This window comes from Phyllostomus hastatus, unplaced genomic scaffold (genome assembly GCF_019186645.2).
Source record: "Phyllostomus hastatus isolate PE091 unplaced genomic scaffold, TTU_PhHast_1.1 phas_contig_80, whole genome shotgun sequence".
Taxonomy (NCBI): Eukaryota; Metazoa; Chordata; class Mammalia; order Chiroptera; family Phyllostomidae; genus Phyllostomus; species Phyllostomus hastatus.
In genome coordinates, this window is record NW_025333960.1 from 11,968,680 (window position 1) to 11,988,670 (window position 19,991).

At 38.2% G+C, this 19,991-nt stretch overlaps 1 protein-coding gene and 1 pseudogene across 1 annotated transcript in view; one reads left to right on the forward strand and one right to left on the reverse strand.

Annotated features, from left to right (window-relative positions):
• Positions 1–1,251: 1,251 nt before the first annotated feature.
• On the reverse strand, positions 1,252–17,742 carry LOC123826374 (annotated as a pseudogene).
• Positions 17,576–19,991, forward strand: part of L3MBTL4 (L3MBTL histone methyl-lysine binding protein 4) — a 418,336-nt gene continuing 415,920 nt past the window's right edge. The window contains exon 1 of the mRNA XM_045850314.1: positions 17,576–17,646. The gene's annotated coding sequence lies outside the window, so the exon portion shown is untranslated. The remainder of the gene's footprint in view (positions 17,647–19,991) is intronic.

The window sequence follows — 19,991 nt, forward strand, 5'->3', positions numbered from 1 at the left end:
GCATTCCTCTATACAAGTGACAGAAAGCTAAAAAATAAGAGATTCTTACTTGATTCTTAAAATTTTTTTCAACTTGATCATAAGATTTTACTTAAAAAAATTAAATCTTCATGGGAAAAGAAGTATAAGAATAAAAAAAATACCATACCCCTGCCTAAAAAGAGTAAATGAAGAGAGTTAATAGAGTTAGCAACAACAAATACATATAGTACAAAGTGCCTAGCACTGTTCGTTGTACTTAATGTAACCAACTCATTTACATACATTAACTCACTTAGTATAATACATGTTTTATTACAATGTGTGTTTTACAGAAAGGAAACTGGAGTATAGAGAAGTAAAGTAGAATTCCCAAGGTCAGATGAACACTAGAACTTTCTCTTTATTAAAGTGCATACATACACACACTCTAAAATGCAACTAAATCCCCAATAAAACACAAAAATTTAGTTACTGTTAGTTCAGGTTCTGAAGTAGATATAAACACGAGTATTGAAAAACAGAGCTTAACATTAAAGATGAATCAATTTGTTGGATAAATTAAATTATAAAGTAAAATATAACAAAATAAGAAGTAAATTCATATTTTTATATCACAATTAAAACAACAATTTATCCTTCACTGAGTTTGTGATTTGAAATACTCACTTTCAAATGCTTAGCAACAAATGGGTAAAGAATAAATACATCGAAAAAGAAAAAAGGTACCCATAGAAAGTTCAGGTTCATAAGCAAATAGAATCCTTCAGTGCATCAAAATTTGAAGTGCAACTCAGAGCCATGAATAGGAATGAAGACAATCACTAAATTTGTACCAGGTCTGGAATGAAGAGGTGGTAGCCAATGAGTCCAGTTTCTGACAGAAGGAGAAGGACTGAAGAGCCCTCACAGGCAGTGCCACTAGAGCAAGCTGGGGCAGGGCCCCCACATTCCAAAAGGAGGCTAAAGAAAAGGGTTGCTGCCCACCTTCTCAATATGTGAATTTTAGCAGGCTAAGGGCCTAGACAGGTGGGAGAACAGACACAGCCTGACAGCTGGGAACTCAACCATGCCAACCACCAGCTAGCTATAGGATATGTGCTATTCCCCAAATCTCTAAGACACTGTAAGAACTCAAAATTGGAAAAGTGGCTAACCAATGCATGAAATAAAGACAACTGTTTTAGAACTTGGTAGACTTACTCTAAATATGTGTGTACCCACACACACATGCACACACAAGACAAGGAGCCAAGAACTAACATCAAACACTTTTTTTCTATTTTAAAGCAGTTTCTGTTTATTAACTGACCAGATTACAAAAAATGACCATGGTAGATACCTTAGTTCATCCTTCTAATAAGCCTGTTGATCTGTTCCTCCCTGTTACCAGCATCTCTACCTTCTACAAAATGGGTGATTTTTTCTCCATTCTTCCTCATGGAGAAGATAATTTGAAGTGCGACAGGAAGGTGTTTGCCTCTTGGAAGCGTTTTCCAACAGTATAGATCTCATGAAACAGATCCTCCATGCAGATGATGCCATATTCACCAAGAGATTGAGCAATCAGTGCATTATCTGTCAGGGCAATTTGTTTTTTGTTGTTTTTCCCATAAACACGCTTGTAGATCAGTTCATTTACTGACTTCAGGTTAGGGTATCCCCATGCAATACATGGCTCCACAATCCTCAGCATGTTAATTGAAGCCTTGTTGAGCTTAATGAAGGTGCCATTGAAGATCCGGCAAAGGTGAAGAAGCTGCAGCACCTTTCAGACCTTTGGGCTCACACCAACAATACCTTTGATCCTGATGACAAATGCCAATTTAGGTTCTGCAGGTACATAGAAGTTGCCAGCTTTTCTTGCCATTCTAGCCATTCAAATCTCAGTTCTGTACATCTATCTGCCTGTATTCCTTGTGATGGTGCTCAGCTTTTTCATAGATAAGCTTCCTCCTGTCCTTTTGAAGCATCTTTTGGGCAAACTTCTTTTTCAGGTGCTTAATTTTCAGCTCTGTGAAATTCCTTCACTTTTTCTTAAGTGTTTCTGGTGCAGCAGGAACCTTCTTCTTCTCTTCTGCACCCTCTATGGTTCCAGTTGGAAAAAAGGGAGACATTAAACTTTTGAAGAACAAAAGGGGGGATATCCTATCAAATATCAGGCTTATAATAAAGCTAAAGTTTTGTGAAAGAGTATTTCACCAATGAACTGGAAGAAAGAGCCCCAAAGTACAATTGTATATATGGAAGTTAGATAGATGACAGAAATAGCAAACCAGTGAGAAAGGAGGGGTTCTGACAAATGACAAAAAGATGTTCAATATCACTTGCAGTTGTGAAAATTAAAATTCACAGATTAGTGAAAAAACAACTATTTTGCAGATCAATTGGGGAGTAAAAAGCCAACCATGTCATTTCTGTATATACTTTTAAATTGTATGTATATACACAGAACCTGTGTATGTATGTATATATGGAGTCTGTCCAGAAGGTATCCAGCCATGTACTATCAAAAATAGACATTTATTGAAGAAAATAAGAAGAGAAGATAAGAAAAGACATTTATTGAAGTATACAAGATACAGGAAACATTAGGCAATGGCACCTCAGTCCCTCTCAAGGTAGGTACCTTGGAACCTCACACAGTCTTCCCAATCATCATCAGCTGCCCCATCATGATTCCCTGAAAATCATTAATGGTCTGAAATCTCTGCCCTTTCAAAGGTGATTTTCGTTTTGGGAAAAGCCAGAAGTTATAGGGCACCACATCTGAGCTGTAGGGGGGCTGAGTCACCTGGGTGATTTGATATTACACCAAAAAACTCTGCATGAGATGTGATGAGCAGGAGCATTGTGATGAAGCTGCCAGTCACCAGCTGCCCATAGCTGCGGCCTTCTGAATCATCCAAATAGTTTCTGTGGAGGAATGTTACAGCTTACCACAAAATTTGATACAGATTTGTTGCTCTACTTGCTTAGTCATTTTGTATGTGATGGCCACACAGTACACATGCTCACTCAATGGCATCTACCACCCCCATTGACTAGTACAGTGAAATCATCATTGTTCACACATGCACACTGCAGTCCACTCTTCTTGGCTGCCAGGTTACACAGATGTTACACAAACCATTCTCCTTATATTAACAATAGCTGGACTTCTGGACAGACATTGGATAGCCATGTAAACATATATGTATGAAAAAATGCAAGAACATTTTCATTGAGTTATAGTTTATAAACTAAAAAAACAGAAACTGACACAATCTTCAATCAGATAAAACTAAATAATTTGGAATAATATACAACTACTAGAATAAATATACTAGATGTACATGTTTCAAAGTGAATGAAACTTAAATAACATAATATTAAACAAAGCAAAAATTAAAGCATGATATATACAAAAATACATTACAGTTTTAAAACATACAAAGCATACCATGCACATTTTATGTTTACATACACATGTAGGAAGAGTATAGAAATGTGCACAGTTCTAGCGAACACCACATTTGAAGTGATAGCTAGCTCTGGACAGGGAGGAAAGTGGCTGGAGTTGAGGAGGGTTACACAGCGGCTTCAGCTACCTCAATTGTACTGTATTTCTCCCCCATGTGGTGTTTCTATATATTTTCAATGCATTTTTGTGTCCTTGATACACTTGATACTTTCTTTTAAAAGCTTGCTTTCTAACATATGTAAATGATTGAGACAAGTTTATAACAATTAACATTTGAATTCCACTTGATAATTGGTTAAAGGAATAAAATGAGCATTCAATGACAGGGAACTACAAATAAGAAATCACCACACTGAATAATCCATATTGCTATCATTATTTAATAAATATAAATTTTAGTAACATCAATATACCATTATATACTGGTTTACTAAAAAGAAATTATAAAAATGTCATTTTGGGGATCTATTGTACCTTAGAATGACATACATTTTAAGTGCTTAAATGACATAAATTTTAAGTTTTTCTGTTCACATTAACAATTGTTCTAGTTTCTCTGAGCAAAAGAACATGAGGAACTAGAAACTATTCAATGTGTATTGGCATAGCAATCCTACTTATAGGATAGTATCCAAAGAAAAAACATATTACAAAGTTGTTTACTTAGGAACATTTATAGTAATGCTTTTTATGTCTGAAAAACACATAACAGAAAACCCAAATGTCTAAGGAGTTAGCTAAGCAAAACAAAACATATTGTAAAAGAAGATCACTACAGAACTATAAAAATGTCAACTGTGTGACTCATCCTGATGCATGAAAATATGAAATAAAATTAATTTTATAAGGCAGAGCTATAAAAATGTCAACTGTGAAAACCATGCTGACACATGGAAATATAAGTTAAAATTAATTTGAAAGAGCAGAACATACCATTTCCTGATTTCATGATTTCCATTATGAAAACATAACAACATTTGACTAAGATAAACGAGAATTTGGAGGAAAATAACAAATTGAGTTGGGTTTATTAGATTCTTATTCTTTCCTTTAAAATTGCCTAAGTTGACCTGTTTTCATTAATAAAACAAGACCACAAGGATTTTATCAGCAGCATGATGATTTTAGGAATAAACAAACATGTCTGGGCCCGTGTGATGTGATTAGAAAGCACGTGTCTTTTCTGACAGTGTTTATCTTCAGGGCAAGTGAGGCCTGGGAAACATTTTTTCCTAATAGACATGCCCAATTTGAACCATGTTAAAATTTTATAATGGTAATAGCTGTTGCTTAGTTTCTTACTTCTTAAAGAATATGCGTGTTGCAAAATCCACTTGTCTAATATTGACTATGAGCTACAAACCTGTATCATGTCAAACTCCATAGGTCATTCTATGCTATAGCCAACATCAGTCTTCCACATGGATCAAGACACACATGAATCAAAGGAACAAATAACCCCCAAACAGCCTGGCTTAGTACCCCTGCTAAAAATCTTTTATTATAAGAAAATGCATAAATGAAATTATGAAGGAAGTAAAATTCTAACAAAAAGATAATACTAGAAAATAAAATTGGCTCTTTGGGATAGAGAATATGTGAATTTTTCCAGAAGAACAAAACTACTTTTGAAGTCTCGTTTTATTTTAAAAATCCAGGCACATTTTGCCACTACTTTAAAATATATGCATGTTTATTTTAATATAAAAATAATGTTTTAAGTCACCAGGTAAATAATTTATTTTTTCTTCCCGCCAAAGCTAGAGAAAAACTGATTTTCCAGGAGACACCCATGTGTCTTTGTATACTTTCAGGACATGGTTGCCCACTCCTGGGTCGGGGGAGGGAACGAACACTGGTTCTGAGGTGCAGCTCAACAGCAGCCCTGACCGGGAAGGTCTGAATGGGAGCATTAGTCATGAAAGAAGGGAGAAGAATTAATGTTTGTTTTGCTCATAAGATTTTTATACTAATACTTTATTTCAAAAAAAATGAAATCAATAAATCTTTCCTAAGGTATAGGACATTTATAGTTATTATTAAAAAAGAGTTTTACATAGTTTCATGTCATCTTCCAAAATTAGACTTAATGGTTGCAAAATAATATATAGTGTCGACTTTTACTTCATAATGTGTTTATTTGCTGATCTACCAAAAAAACCACTAAATGTTTTGCTATCAGATATCTAGTTATTTAAGATAGAATGTTCTCTCAAGGTTAGATTGTCAGAAATCTGTGAAACCTAATTAATAACATTGTAGAAATAAAGGAAAATAACAGAAATAATAATTATTTTTCCATTTATAAAATAAGAAAAGTGATGCTAATAACTCAGTGTGGTAACAGATGATATTAAGACTGAGTGAAATACTTAGACAGAAATAGTAAAGAGACCTTGGCAAAAAGCTAATATTGTACAACTGTAATTTGCTATTTAAAATTTTCCCTCAGGGCTTAAAATGGAATGCAAATATGATGAAAAAGAAACACCTGGATAAATTTTGACCAAAGCCTCTATGAAGATTAGTACACAAAAAATTTGAAAATGCTATTGGAATACAGTAAATATAGTAAAATATAAGTAGACTGTGTGACCTTATCTACATGCTGAGTACATTGAAGCAATTAAATTAACACAAATCAATGTGTGGTACTCTGGCTTATTGGTATTTGCACACATCAAAAATTTACTTTGATTACTAACATTGTTACTGATAAAGTAGGATTCCCACCTTTTGACTCATGTTTGCTGTTTATTTGTTTTGGTGGTAGTTCATTTCCAGGTTGAAATTCGAGCCTGTGGAAGAAAGGTGAAGGGAGAAGACTAGCATATGGATTGGAACTCTATAATGGAAACCAGTGTAAGTACCAAGATTTATGTGTTGACTTGGAACCTCAAGTAAGATAAATTTAAGATTCAAAGAAGGCAATCAGATTTTGGTTTTGGAAGATGGAGATTATCAAGTTGCATGTTGAGAGCTCTATTTATTAGGCTCTGGGTCATTTTACATACCAAGTCCAAAAAGTTGGTGCTAAACAGAGACAAGAACTAAAAGGAAAGGAAATGAGAGGAGGAAGGGAGGTGAAGTTAATTTAGCTTGTGAGATGAAATGGTCATTAAAGATTATAATCCCATGCAAATAGGCTAATTACCTGCAGACATTTCACCATAACAATGATTAGTGGAGGCAGACAAAGAAAAACCTGAAGATACAATGAAAACATACATAAGAAGTATTAAATAGCACTATTCTTGTATCATCTTCTCGCCCTCAAGAATTTGTTGAGTACTTAGTTATTATCTGTTCTGGCAATTGTTTGAATGTGCCTACCTCTCTTCAGAGCCACTCTATTTGTGTACATAGGGATGAAGTCTTGGAATCCTCAACATGGGAATACTTGAAATTCATCCGCATCAAGCTTGGGTTGATGAATGAATTTCCTCCACAGTGTATTTCTGATGAGCATTCCCTGAACTTCCCCTTGAACATGATGAAGTAGTTTGACTTCCAGACACTTCTTTAGAGTATGTATTATGTACAAAGAACTGTGCAAGACTCATAGACACACACAACAGTATGATGGTTACCAGAGGGGAGGGGGTGGGAGGAGGAGTAAATGGTAAACAGGGTCAAAATATGGAGACAGATGATTTGACTTTGGGTGGTAGGCACACAATGCAATATACAAATCATGCATCACAGATATGTACACTTGAAACCTATATAATCTTACTAACCAATGTCAACCCAATACATTTAATTTTAAAAAAATTAAAAAAGCAATCTTGGAAAAGTCACTGAGTTTATCTTTGAAGTACCCATACTGATCCAAACAAAGCCACTAAAACAAGTTAAAATGATAAGGCAGTCATTTCCATGTTCTAGAAACACAAATACCAGTAGAATGCAGAGGCTAACACTAGGAGTTTCTAGGTCCTGGAATATCAGAGATGAACGGCATTTCCATTTCTGTCAAAGCATTTTATTCATGATGGAGAACTGGAGCCAGAGTAACTATCTAAATCTAGGGTTTGGGTGCAATCTCTTAGCCCTACAGGAGCCCCAAAACTGGTAGTTTTGCTGCATTCTTACAGTGCAGCCAGAAAGAGGAAGGTATAGGACCTGGGCCAAGTTCCTCACTGTCTTGGTCACTATGTCTGCAGTACCCACAATGTGAGAATGGAAGGCTGCCCAGAAAAGCCCTGAATCTGAAGAAGAAGGCAAGGGCCAGGTGAAGGCCAAAGAGGAGGGCGAAGGAGAGAGGGAGAGGGAAAAACAGATCCCTGCCTAAGGACTCTGAGGATAATTAACACTGAGAAAAACAGTCAAACAATCAAAATGGGAAGATGAATTTACCAGCAATTTAATACAAATAAAAGAACATCATCAAAATGACTTTAAGATGTTTAAGATCTTTAATGATGTTTAAGATCCTCCCAGAAATAAAGGAATAAAATGTATGAAAAAAGTCATTATAAAAGGGAGAAAAGTGACTACCTCAATAGAAGTCAAATGAGCACCTGATAACATGCAAACTTGTTCATGTGAACAAACAAACAAACAAACAAACCAACAAAAATACTAACAAAAGATAATGGAACTTCTTGAACCTGAAAAAGATTTCTATAAGAGCCTATAGTAAACACAGTAACTTCATCCCATGAAATTCAGAAGTTAAATAAGGCTGCCCATGATCTGCTACTATCCAACAGTGCTGGAGGCCATAATTAATACACTAAGACTGAAAAATATTTTAAAATAAGATAAGTTTTTATAAGCTTGAACAAAAGATGGATTTCTTTAAAAGGTATAATATTCACAAATCATGAAGATAAAGGCTTATAGTAAAAGGACATGTACCAAATTCATCCTGGTGGTTATTCTCTGAGAAAGGAGGCAGAGAGAGATGATAGAGGAATTCAACATTATATATAATGTTTTGTTTCTTAAAAAATGGCAACTAGGGACTTCTGGTCAAGATGGCAGTGTAAGCGAAAATGGCTCACCCCTATGCACAACCACATCAAAATTACAGCTAAAATATAGAACAACCATCACTCAGAACTGGCAGAAACAAGGAGAGTGTTTTGATGGTTGCCATATAGGAGCGGGTGGTTTGGGGGAATGGGAGAAGAGGTGAGGGGATTAAGAAGTACAAAATAGGTAGTTACAGAATAGCCATGGGAATGTAAAGTACAGTATAAAAAATAGAGTAGCCAAAGAACTTATACACGTGACCCATGGATATGAACAATGGTGGGGGTATTGCCTGAGGGAGTTGGGGGTGCTGGGTGGAGGGGGTAAAGGGGGAAAATCAAGACAACTGTAATAGCATAATCAATAAAATATAATTTTAAAATGGTAAGTATAAAGTATTTATAAATGTTTCTTCCGATTGGTGGATACATTTTCATTAATTGCAGTGTCTCCTGCATTTCTCTGGAAAAAATGTTTTTAAAAGGACAAATATTGAAAGCAAAACCCAATAGATAATTAAAAATTTAAATATAACTTTAAAGATATGTATCCTTCTCTTAAGAAAACTATAGTGATCAGATATACGTGTGTCTGTGTATAAGATCTGTCCAGAAAAAGTCCAGCCATTTTAATATAGAGAATGGTTGTGTGGCTTTGATACAACCCATCATCCAAGAAGAGTAAACTGGAATGTTCATGCATGAACAATGATGACTTCACTGTACTAGTCAGTGGGGGCAGTAGATGCCATTGAGTGAGCATGTGTACTGTGTGGCTGTTGCTTTCAAAATGACTGAGTGAATAGAGCAATGACTCTGCATGAAATTTTGTGTTAAGCTTGAACATTCCTCTTCAGAAACTATTGAGATGATTCAGAAGGCCACAGCTACTGCAACTTCTGATTGGCAGCTTCATTGTGACAACACATCCACTCATGCATCACATCTCATGCAGAGTTTTTTGCTGAAACATCAGATGACCCAGGTGACTCAGCCCCACTACAGCCCAGATATGGTGCCCTGAGACTTTTGGCTTTTCCCAAAACTAAAGTCAGGTTTTAAAGGGAATGATTTCAGGCCATTGAAGAGATTCAGGAAAATATAATGGGGCAGCTGATAGCAATTGGGAGAACTGTGTGAGGTCCCAAGGTGCCTACTTTGAAGGGAACTGAGGCATCATTGTCTTATGCACAATGTTTCTTGTACCTTGTATTTTCCTCAATAAATGTCTCTATTTTTTCATATTACATGACTGGATACCTTCTGGACAGACCTTAAAATCAGTCATTATAGTAAAAATAAAAATAATATAAATGTAATATAAATATATCAACACAATACAAAATTTTGTGGTTATGTAGAAAAGTAAAGCAACAAAATTAATAAATGCTTCAGGGAAAATATTAAATTCCTGTTGAATCCTCCAAGATACATTGTATTTCAATATTCAAAAAGAGACCTTGATAGAAGAGTACTCCCATGGGGCAGTTGACAAAACTTGCAGCCATTCTGAGAACAGGGAGTATCTTGTCCATTGCAATGGAGTGGGAGATAGAGCAGGTCATGTGGTATGAGGTGAAGGATGGTGGCCTTGAAAGGGTTAGGATAACATTTAGACTTGGAACTCTAGGCTAAGAACAGCCATGAAAGGTGTTGGAGGAGGTTTTTGAGGGAGATAGCTTTGGGGGTATATGCCCATGCTAAACTATATCCATGCCTGTTGTGGACATCTATAACACTTTGAATATGTGTCCCTGCCTACTTCTGGGTTAAGACACAACAAATGGCCAATTCATCTTCTCTTCCAGGAATGACAAACTGGAATTCGGCAAAACATTCAGTCTATTAGCTGCTTAAACTGCAAGGGATGTGAAGTGGGACAGAGGTGGCATGAACCTAGAACTGGCCATGCACATCTGCCTCAGCAGAGAAAAACAGTGCCCCAACAGAGAGCAGGAAGGACTTGAGTGACAGGAGCATCTGGAGTGACAGGTCTCAGTAACTTGTGAGGCCAGGCCATGCTTCTAGACCTTGAGTGTGAAAAGACCCCTCATTCTGCCTAGTAAAGCTGCTTTTTTTTAAAGTGAATTCAGAGGGATTTTGTCCCTGACCAAGGCCATGTGATAGAATTTGAAGGAGATCAGGTTTAGTATCCTTAAAAGTTACATAACCAGGTGATGAAAAAAATTGGGACAAGTCAAGGACCACAATGAGAACTCTTTAAGTAGAGCATTGGGGCCAGATTTGCAAGTATAGTTATATTATGTATTATGGGAGTTGAAGCCCAAGTATACATTATGGATAGATTTTTATGAGTTTGGTAATTAAGGGAAAAAGAGGAATAAGGCGCCTAACAGGGAAGAAATGTCAAAGGAAGGCTTCCGTGCTGTCACTGAGGATGAAGCATGAATATCTGTGTAAACTGAGTGGAGAGTATTAGTACAGTGGAGAGGATGGCTTCTAAGGGAGAGTTATGATACTGTATACTGCCTCACATTTGTACAAAACATAAACAGTTACATTTGCTTCCTATGATTTTTCCTGAAATCAGAAATGCTGAACTTATACAACACTGAATGAAGTTTTAGAGAAAAAGAGCATCTAGCTAGTTACTGATTTTTCTCCGAGAGAAAAGAAATAACATGAATGTTATAATAAACTTTTTGTATCACATAATTATTGCTGCATTAAAAAACACTGCAACACTTGGAGATTTAACACCATAGTCATTTCTCATTTCTCATGAGTATAAATGTTGGCTGGATGGTTCTGCTGATCTGGGCTCAGCTGATTTTGCTGGGCACATTCATTCCTGCTTCTGTGGTCAGCTCGCAGGTTGGTTGGGTACTACATGCTCTTTCACACATCCAGACTCAGATGGAACAACTGGGCTGTGTTCCATTCTCCAGAAGGCAAACTTATTCTCAGGGAGATCACGTAGGCATGAGACAAAAATAAGAGTGCACAGGCCATTGAGGTCTAAGCCCAGCACATTGTCACTTCACCCCTTTCCATTGGCCAAAGCAAGTCACAGGCATCCCTGGTTCAAGAAGTGGGGAACTCAGCTGTGCTGCATGATGGGAACAGTGCCAAGTTCCATTGTGAGGGTATGGATAAAGAGAGGCCACTGATTGATTGAGGCCATTCATTTAATTAATCCAACACACTTACAAAGATTTTTTTTTCCTTTTCAGTCAGAGTAAGGATGGTAACAGAACTATCGATGAGGGGTTTTTCAAGATCATGAGGAGCTCAGAAGTTTAGTGTTAAAATAGAAGGCTTAAAAACTTCTTAGGAATAACTTCCTTATTCTTATTGTTATGTGGTTGGCTAAACTAAATTAAGTCGATGAGCTTTGCTCCATTCAAGTGTGTGTGTGTATGTGTGTGTGTATATTGTACACTTAATAATTTTAATAAAGTCTAAAGCAATATGCAACTTCTTTTCCTATGAGGATGATGATTTACTTTTTCATTCAAATGTCACTTTAGTACTTTTAGATCAAATCATATTTCTAAAATTAGAAATTAATTTTGTAAGAATTTATATTTTGTGCATTAAAATAAAAAATCAAGTGCATATAAGTGGACACTTTTTAATGGAATATTAGACTTTAAGTCTAATATAATATACTATACTATTATATAATATTTAGTATATTATGGGTATTCTAAATATTATATAATATTTATATAATAGTATATAATATTTATATAGTATATAATACATACTATACTATAATAGTATAGTATAATATACTATATTGTTATATAATATTTAGTATATTATATTATACTAACATAATATAGTAAACAAAAATGGATTTTAAAAATTTTGATTAAAGATTTAATAAAATAGGGATATTAAATCTAAAATGGAATTAATTCAGACAGGTTGGAAATTAGATACATAATAGACAATAGGTAGGTACTTTCGGATTTTTGAGATTGGGTTAAGAAAAAGTTAACAAAAGGCCATCTCTGAGAGAGCCATAAATAAATAAATAAATAAATACACAAATAAATAATTATTCTGTAGAAGCAGCCCTCCCCAAAAGATTGCTTGTAAGTATATTGCTGATGGGGTTTTTTTTAAAGCACCCAAATCCAGTCAAAGCGACCAGGGAACAGCCCAAGGGCTGGACTACTAAGGAAACAGGACCTTAGTAAAGAGTATCATATCATGCCCAGCTGACACAGCCTTTGGGGCTTCTTGGCTGGAGACATTCTTCTACAAGGATAGCTCTATCAGACAGCGGTCACTTGTGGACACTACACATAGAGGAGCCAACTCTCCCTGTCCTGATTTCACAGGCACTTTTCAATCTTAACATAATTTGCCTTCCTTTGTACACTGTAAGCTGTGGGAATGTGCCAACCAGAAAACATGGATCTTTTTGGCATTTATGTATGTCAGTATAATTGGCATTCTTGTTTCTGGCTGGTTACTTTAGCCTGATCATATCTGGTAGCACGAACAAAATCAAGTTCCTGGACCCACAATGCTGAGAACTAGAGGTAGACCCTGAAATTGCTGCTCTCTAAAGTAAGTGCTATTCTGTGAGACACATCCTGTGGAACCCACTGGTTTCTTCCATGAGGGGTTAATGGCAGAGGTGTGAATAATCACCACCTTTCCTAACATCTAGCATGTGATCTAAACCACTGCTATTCTACCACTGCTATTTTTTAGAGGATGCATGCCTAGCTACACAGCTGTTTTGGACATATTGCTATTCAAGAAAATATGAATTGCCTACTTCTGAGATTCCATTTTTCTTTTTCTAGCTCTCTCATTTTGGAGATGATACAGTTGGGTCATCAATATCTATGAAGATGAAATTAAAGGTATTGATTACTTTCCTTCTGTTTTCACACTCTTCTCCAAATCTTATTATTCAGTAATGGTTATACTGGGAAGTAAGTTTGCTTATTGATAATGAGGATTCCTTTTTTAAAAAAGATTTTATTTATTTATTTTTAGAGAGGAATTGAGAGAGACAGAGAGTCAGAGAAACATTGATGTGTGGTTGTCTCTTGCACGCTCCCAACTGGAGACCCAGCCCAAAACCCAGGCATGTGCCCTGACTGAAAATCGAACCAGCAATTTTTTGGTTCACAGGCCCTCACTGAATCCACTGAGCCACACCAGCCAGGGCTGATGTGAGGATTCTTACAATGTTCAGTTTATAGAGACTCTAAGCATCATCAGAAATACAGTTGACCCTTGAACAGCGTGGGGTTTAGGGGAGCCAACTGCCCTTCCAGTCAAGAATCCCTGCATAACTTAAATTGACCTTTTGAACACTCGGATTCCTAACCTCCACTTGACCCTTGAGTGCAGGTTTGGACCATGCAGGTCAACTGCACTGCAAGTCAACTGAGAAAATCCACTTGTAAATGAACCAATGCAGTTCAAACCTGGGTTGTTCAAGGGTCAACTTAGGGAGTGGAACTGAAAACAGTATTTTAATGCCTCCATGATAGCTTCATTCTACTAAAAAAAGTGTAAGTGTAAAAATAGATTTCTATACATATTTTAAGTCATTAATTCAGAATAGTTTAATTTTCTTTTTGGTATCATTTATTTAAAATCAGTTTTAATTCTGTACTATCATTTATACAACTTTTTTTCTGAGCTAATATTTACATACAAATAGGACTTTATGCAATTATTTATATTTAAAGCCATGAAAGAAAGTTTAATATTGAACAGTTCATCATTCAATGTAAGTGTAGCAGAAAATATACTGTGGTGTGGGTAAAATTATTAACAATGGCATTAATATGAAAACAAACTTGATAGTAATACTTTTTGAAGATAAATAGTGACCAATAAAATAATTTTAGCAGCAACGGACAATCTGCTTATGAGCAAGCAGAGAATGCTGTTAAGGTGACTTTTCTTTAATCACTCTGAAGTGTGTAAAAGAATTTGCTCTGTTCTTAACTATCACAAATTGTCTTAAGTATGTGCTAGAAAACTATTGTGAGTCTTAAAAACCTATCTGTGCTAAAAGCCAATCCTGTTATTGATCAACTAATAAAGGAATGTAATTGAATTCTAGTTAGAAAAAATAACATACATATAAAATGACATATATGAAATATAAACAAATACCATATGATCTCACCTATAAGTGGAACCTAATCAACAAAACAAATAAGCAAGCAAAATATAACCAGAGAAACTGAAATAAAGAACAAACTGACAGTAATGGGGGGGGTAGTGGGGAAAAAAGGGGGAAGGGTAAAGGAACATGTATAAAGGACACATAGACAAAGCCAAAGAGGGTAGGATCCAGGGTAGGAGGTGGGGATGGGTGGGGGCAGGGGAAATGGCAAAGGGAAAATGGAGACAACTGTACTTGAAAACAATTTTTAAAAAACAGAAAAAGGTAAACAAATTCAGCAAATTTAAAAATGGAGTCTTTCTATGTAAAGTAAAACACTATCTTAGCAATTAGGCAGGTTTTGTTGCCACTTAAGTTGACCTTTCAAACACTTGGATTCCTAACCTCCACTTGGCCCTTGAACAGTGCATGTTTGGACCATGAAGGTCAATTGAACTGCAAAAGTCAACTGAGAAAATCCACATATAAGTGAATAGATAGGCACGGATACCTTATAGAGCTGGATAACTTATAGAACTACCTTGACTCTTGTTTTGATGACCTCCAGAAAGGGGTTCTCCTGTGTTTACTATGTCACCAGGGCTTCCTAGCTCAAGGATAAACCATCTTTATCTCTCTAGTCAACATTAACTTTGTTAGTCAGAATTTGTCAGGTTCAATTGCATTATAAAAATAAATGCCTAGTAACTGTTAGTGTTGTAAGCCTATTAGCTCATAATGGAAAGTTGGTAACACTACAATAATCAACAATGTGACTATTTCATTTTAATCTGCAACTGTACAAATAAAAGGCATTTACTACAATAGCTTTAAAAAATTCTTTAATAAATGTACCAATGCATACCTGCTTATATTTCCATATAATTTGAATAACAGTGTAGTTTAAAACTGATGTCAGCTTCTTTGAATATAACCATATTTTTTTGTCAACACTATGCACCCATGCATTTACATTTACATAACCCTGGATGAGGTTCTCTACCTGTGTCAGCTGTTTTATTGGTATATCCTTCTCTTTGTTTAAATCTAACCCATGAAAAGTGTTTGTTTGTATAAAGGTAAGCCAAATATATTCATATATCATGGTATAATGATAATTCTCTTTTCCCCCAAAAGGGAAGACAAGGTAAAATAAGTTCACTGTATTTGAATTTTAAACCTTTCTGTGATTTTGTAAAATATTGATAATTGTTTTTTCCAAAGGGCAGGTGGAATCAGTAGTGCCCTTAAGTGCTCTTTCTCTGCTGCAGACATTTTGACATTTATGCCACTAAGACTTAGTCTTTAAAGGTAAACAAACACCACTGGGTAGGATTGCGTTACTCTGCAGTAATGGAAGCACTTGTCTTTCACCACCACCACCACCAAAGACAGCAAAACAGGTTACCTGTGCTCATGTAAATAACAGAGAGAGGGACTTCTAATCCACCCACTGAGTCCCACTCTAATTTCATGCAGTTTTCAGGTAAGTATGTATAGGTGGTACCCTAAAGTGGCAGTGTTCACGGAATAACAGTGCTCTGCTTTGGCTTGCACTCTGCTTTGGCAAGATATCTTCATGTTTCAGCTCAGCCTTGGGGCCTCAGTTTTCCACTTTGGTGGAAAGGTAAAGTGTACTCCTAGAACCAGAGGCAAGCTGACTTATGTAGACCAGAAGTCCCTGTACCTGGTCCTTGACTGACTGTCCTCATGCAAATGAGGACTCCAAATCCTTTAAGTTTGGCCCAAAAGGCACTGTCCTGATTGGTCAGAATGGAGTCATTCTGATTGGTCAGTGAAGAAGCTGATGGGGATATACCAGTGCAGCTCATATTGGATGGAGAAAGCCTCAGTGCTAGTGGCTGAAATCGGATTTCAGGAACTCCTTTGTAAGGGCTGCCTCAGTTGGCAGAAACACAGTGATGGTAGGCAATACAGTGTAGGCTTCTCCTGGAAGTACAGTTTGCATGGGAGGTACCTGTGTAGAAGTGGCTGCTAGATTACATTATTTATCGATTTTTATAAACTTGATTCTGGTTAGCCACTGAGAGCCCATTTTTATAGGTCTTTTCAGGTATCTTCTTTCTCAGGGTCCACACAACCAAAGGACCAGTCTCACCCGAAAACCAAAGTTTTAGTTCTTGGTTTATGGTAGTCAACAACCAAGCAAAAAAGATCATTTGGGAGATTGTTATTGTTAATCATGTTATTAAATTTCTTATTGGAAGCAACAAACTAATATTTGTTTTGAACCTACCAGCTATTTTGTGTATTGCAGGTTATATACTAGGCGCTTCCATGGAGAAAATTCTATTTAAAAGCCACAAAAATAGTCTTTAATTACTATATACTTTTAATTATAAACAAAAAGAAATGATTCAATAAATTCCTTTAAATCTTGACAATTCCTTGTAAAAGGCTAAAGTTAATCACTAAGACTGTGAGTTACCTGAGGGCAGAAACTCGGTTGCTCCCTTTTCCTGTTCAATCCCAAGTAGCTAGAGCTGGGTCAGTAAACATTTGTTCTCTCACTCGAAAAGAGTAATCTTTTACTTTGAAATGATATCTTTGTAAAATGAGTGTAGCCAAGTCAAGAGCGGAAAGGAGCATTGAGGGGAGGTCGCAAAATCTTAAGGCTCAACAGGACAGAGAGGAATCAGAAGTGAGAGAACATTGGAAGATGACCCCTAACAGGTAGGAAGAAGCGGGGGTGAGGGCCCAGAGGCAACATTACTGTAGCGGGGAGGGGTCAGGCAGGAAGTAGCTAAGATTTGGGGGAGCACTTCTCAGGGAATAAGGAGAAAAAGGCAGCAGAAAATAAAGCCGCAGTCACCTTCCTTCCACGTGGGAGCCCCGACTCCGGTGGGTCCCAGGTCCTCTCAGCTCCCCGAGGAGCGGAATCCGAGTGAGGCAAGTGCAGCGGGAGCATGCGCGCCGGGCGGGCAGGGGGAGGCTCTGCGCCCCCCCGCCCCGCGCCCCGCGCGTGCACCCTCGCTCCCCTCCCGCGGGCACTGCCGGATAGCGCGGCACCACGCCAGGACCAGCCCAACCTCGAGCTCCCCGCCTGTCGCCTTTCGCGGAGTCCACTCTGCTGCGGCTCGGCTGTGCTCGGGGTAAGGAGGACCCCGCCGCCCGGCTGGTTCGTCGGTGTGTCCTGTGAGCGGCAGCGGTCGCCAGGGCTGGCTCCGAGCCCCGCATCGGGCGGAGGGGCGTGCGTGTCGCCTGCCACTGGGCCGGGGGAAACGGTGGCGGGGGGGGGGGCGGTGGTGGTGGCAGTTACCGGACGCCTCCGCCCTGTCCCTGCTCTTTCTCTTTCGCCGGCACGCGCCGGACTCCCCGCCGGAGGCGCTGTCCCACTTGTGTCCCACTTTGGAAGGACTTGGCCGCCGTTTCCCCCACCGCCCTTCGCTGTGGTCTGGCATGGGTGCCGGGGCCGCTACCTGGGCGCCGTGAGCCGGCTTAGCGGGACGAGGGGCGGGCATATGACTCTTTGGGGGTCAGAAGAGGGCCCTACGACCGCTGGGCGTCCTGCGGTGGGCATGTGGCTTCCGGCGTCCTACCCCTCTTCCCGCTTCTCCACCAACTGTCGTGTACCGGGGTTCGGGCTCCGGCCGTGACTCCTGTGAGCGTCTCAGCACTCCACGTTGCTTTCCTCCCCTTTCCTGCTCCCCGAGCTGTGCCCAGCCCTGGAGTAGGAACCTTGAAAGTGAGTGCAGCTCGGACCTCTGGCCGGTATCTGACGGCTGGAACTAGCTCGGAGGTGCGGACCAGACTAGCGGAGATGGGCGTACGTGAGCCAGCACCGCAGTTACCTGGAGGATTGGTTGTAAGCGTTTTTCAGGAAGTCGGGGAACGAAGTCGGGGCACGAAGTCGTGGAACTTCGGTTGGTTTTATCCCCTGCCTTTTATATCCCACAGTGTTGATTAAAGTTCACGGAGTGCTTTATCTTATATATGCCTTTATCCACTTAGAAAGACACTCTTAATCTGTCCGTGGCCCACAGTGAAAACTACAAAAAAGGAAGGTCTGGTTTTTGCTGTTGAGACTACAGCATGTGATAAGCAGATGGAGTCAGCCTGGTTACCTGGACCTGTCCTTTTGGGCCATTTCCATGTGGACGAGGACTATGTACTCTCACTTCAGAGCTTTTTGGTCTGTACGCACTTGCCAGTGACACCTTCTGGATCCCACTGGTGGAGATTCTTGTGGCAGGCTCCAGAGTCAGTCCTTAGCTGGTGTAGTGGGTTCTCCTGGTGTTTTCCAGCCCACTTAACTCCAAAAAGGTTAAAGTGGCAAACTGGTGGTGGTGACTGGAGTTTGTTTTAAATGCTTGATAATACAAAGATTTTAAATACGTTTAGTTCTTCACAAGATGAGATTTTTGGACCAGATAAATTGATTGGATTCTGCTATACCCACTGGGTATATAATTGTTGAGTAGGAAGGAAGATAAGCGTAAAACTGCTATTATGTTCTGAGATTGTGAGGCACATTGATGAGTTTGTATTTTATGTAGTTGACTGCAGAACGGTCACTTAGCACTTTGCTGGAAGATACTGTGATGAAAAGAAGTATTAAGCTTGGTCTGCCTCTATAGTGAGCTCTCAATTTTTTTTTTTCTAAGAAAGGGCATTCGTGGGAAGCTGATCTGGTGAAGACAGAATTAAGGAGAGTTAAAAGAACTGCCTTAACTTTCATTTAAAAGAGAAATTAGCATATTTATAAATTCATAAGACTCTTAAGTGAGCTCTGCCATCTATACATTTCATTTCAGTAATGGATTTGTATCTTAAATTACACTTCTAATTTATCTTTATTTTTCTTAAAATTTCACTTGTCATTTTTGTACAGTAAATCATGTACTACATGTGTTCATACATTCATATGAACAAACCACTGAAAGTGTAGAGATAAAACATGTGAACCAAATCACTTGTGAACAAAATATGACAAAGAACAAACAAGAGCTGAGACTAAAACAACCTAAAATAAATGCCAGTGGTGTGAAACAGACAGTGGCCCAGGGCTTTGGCAAGGAGAGGATCCTTTGGGGGTCTGAAGTGATCAGAAAAGGACTCAAGAGTGTTGGGCCTTGGGCTGAGTCTTGAGAAACGGAGATTGTATAGGTTGACAGGGAGAAGGAAGAGGAGTGTGGGAGACTTGGAGGTAGAAAGGTGTTTCATGCATTAAAAGAGGGGTGATTATGATTTGCTTAAAACTAAGATTGTTTGCAGTGCCCCTATTGGGCATTGTGGGTATACATGCTCTCCCCACCAGCCCCTAACCCTCCCAAACTAGAAAATTTGTTTTCTGTTTTTCACGATACAGTGTAACTCCTCCTCTTTGAAGGCTTCTTGGTTCTTAGACCAGAGTTCCTTCCTTTGACTTCTACTTTTTGTGGTTCATGTACAAAGTGTATATAAAACCAGATTTTTAAAATAATAGCCTTGACCTTAG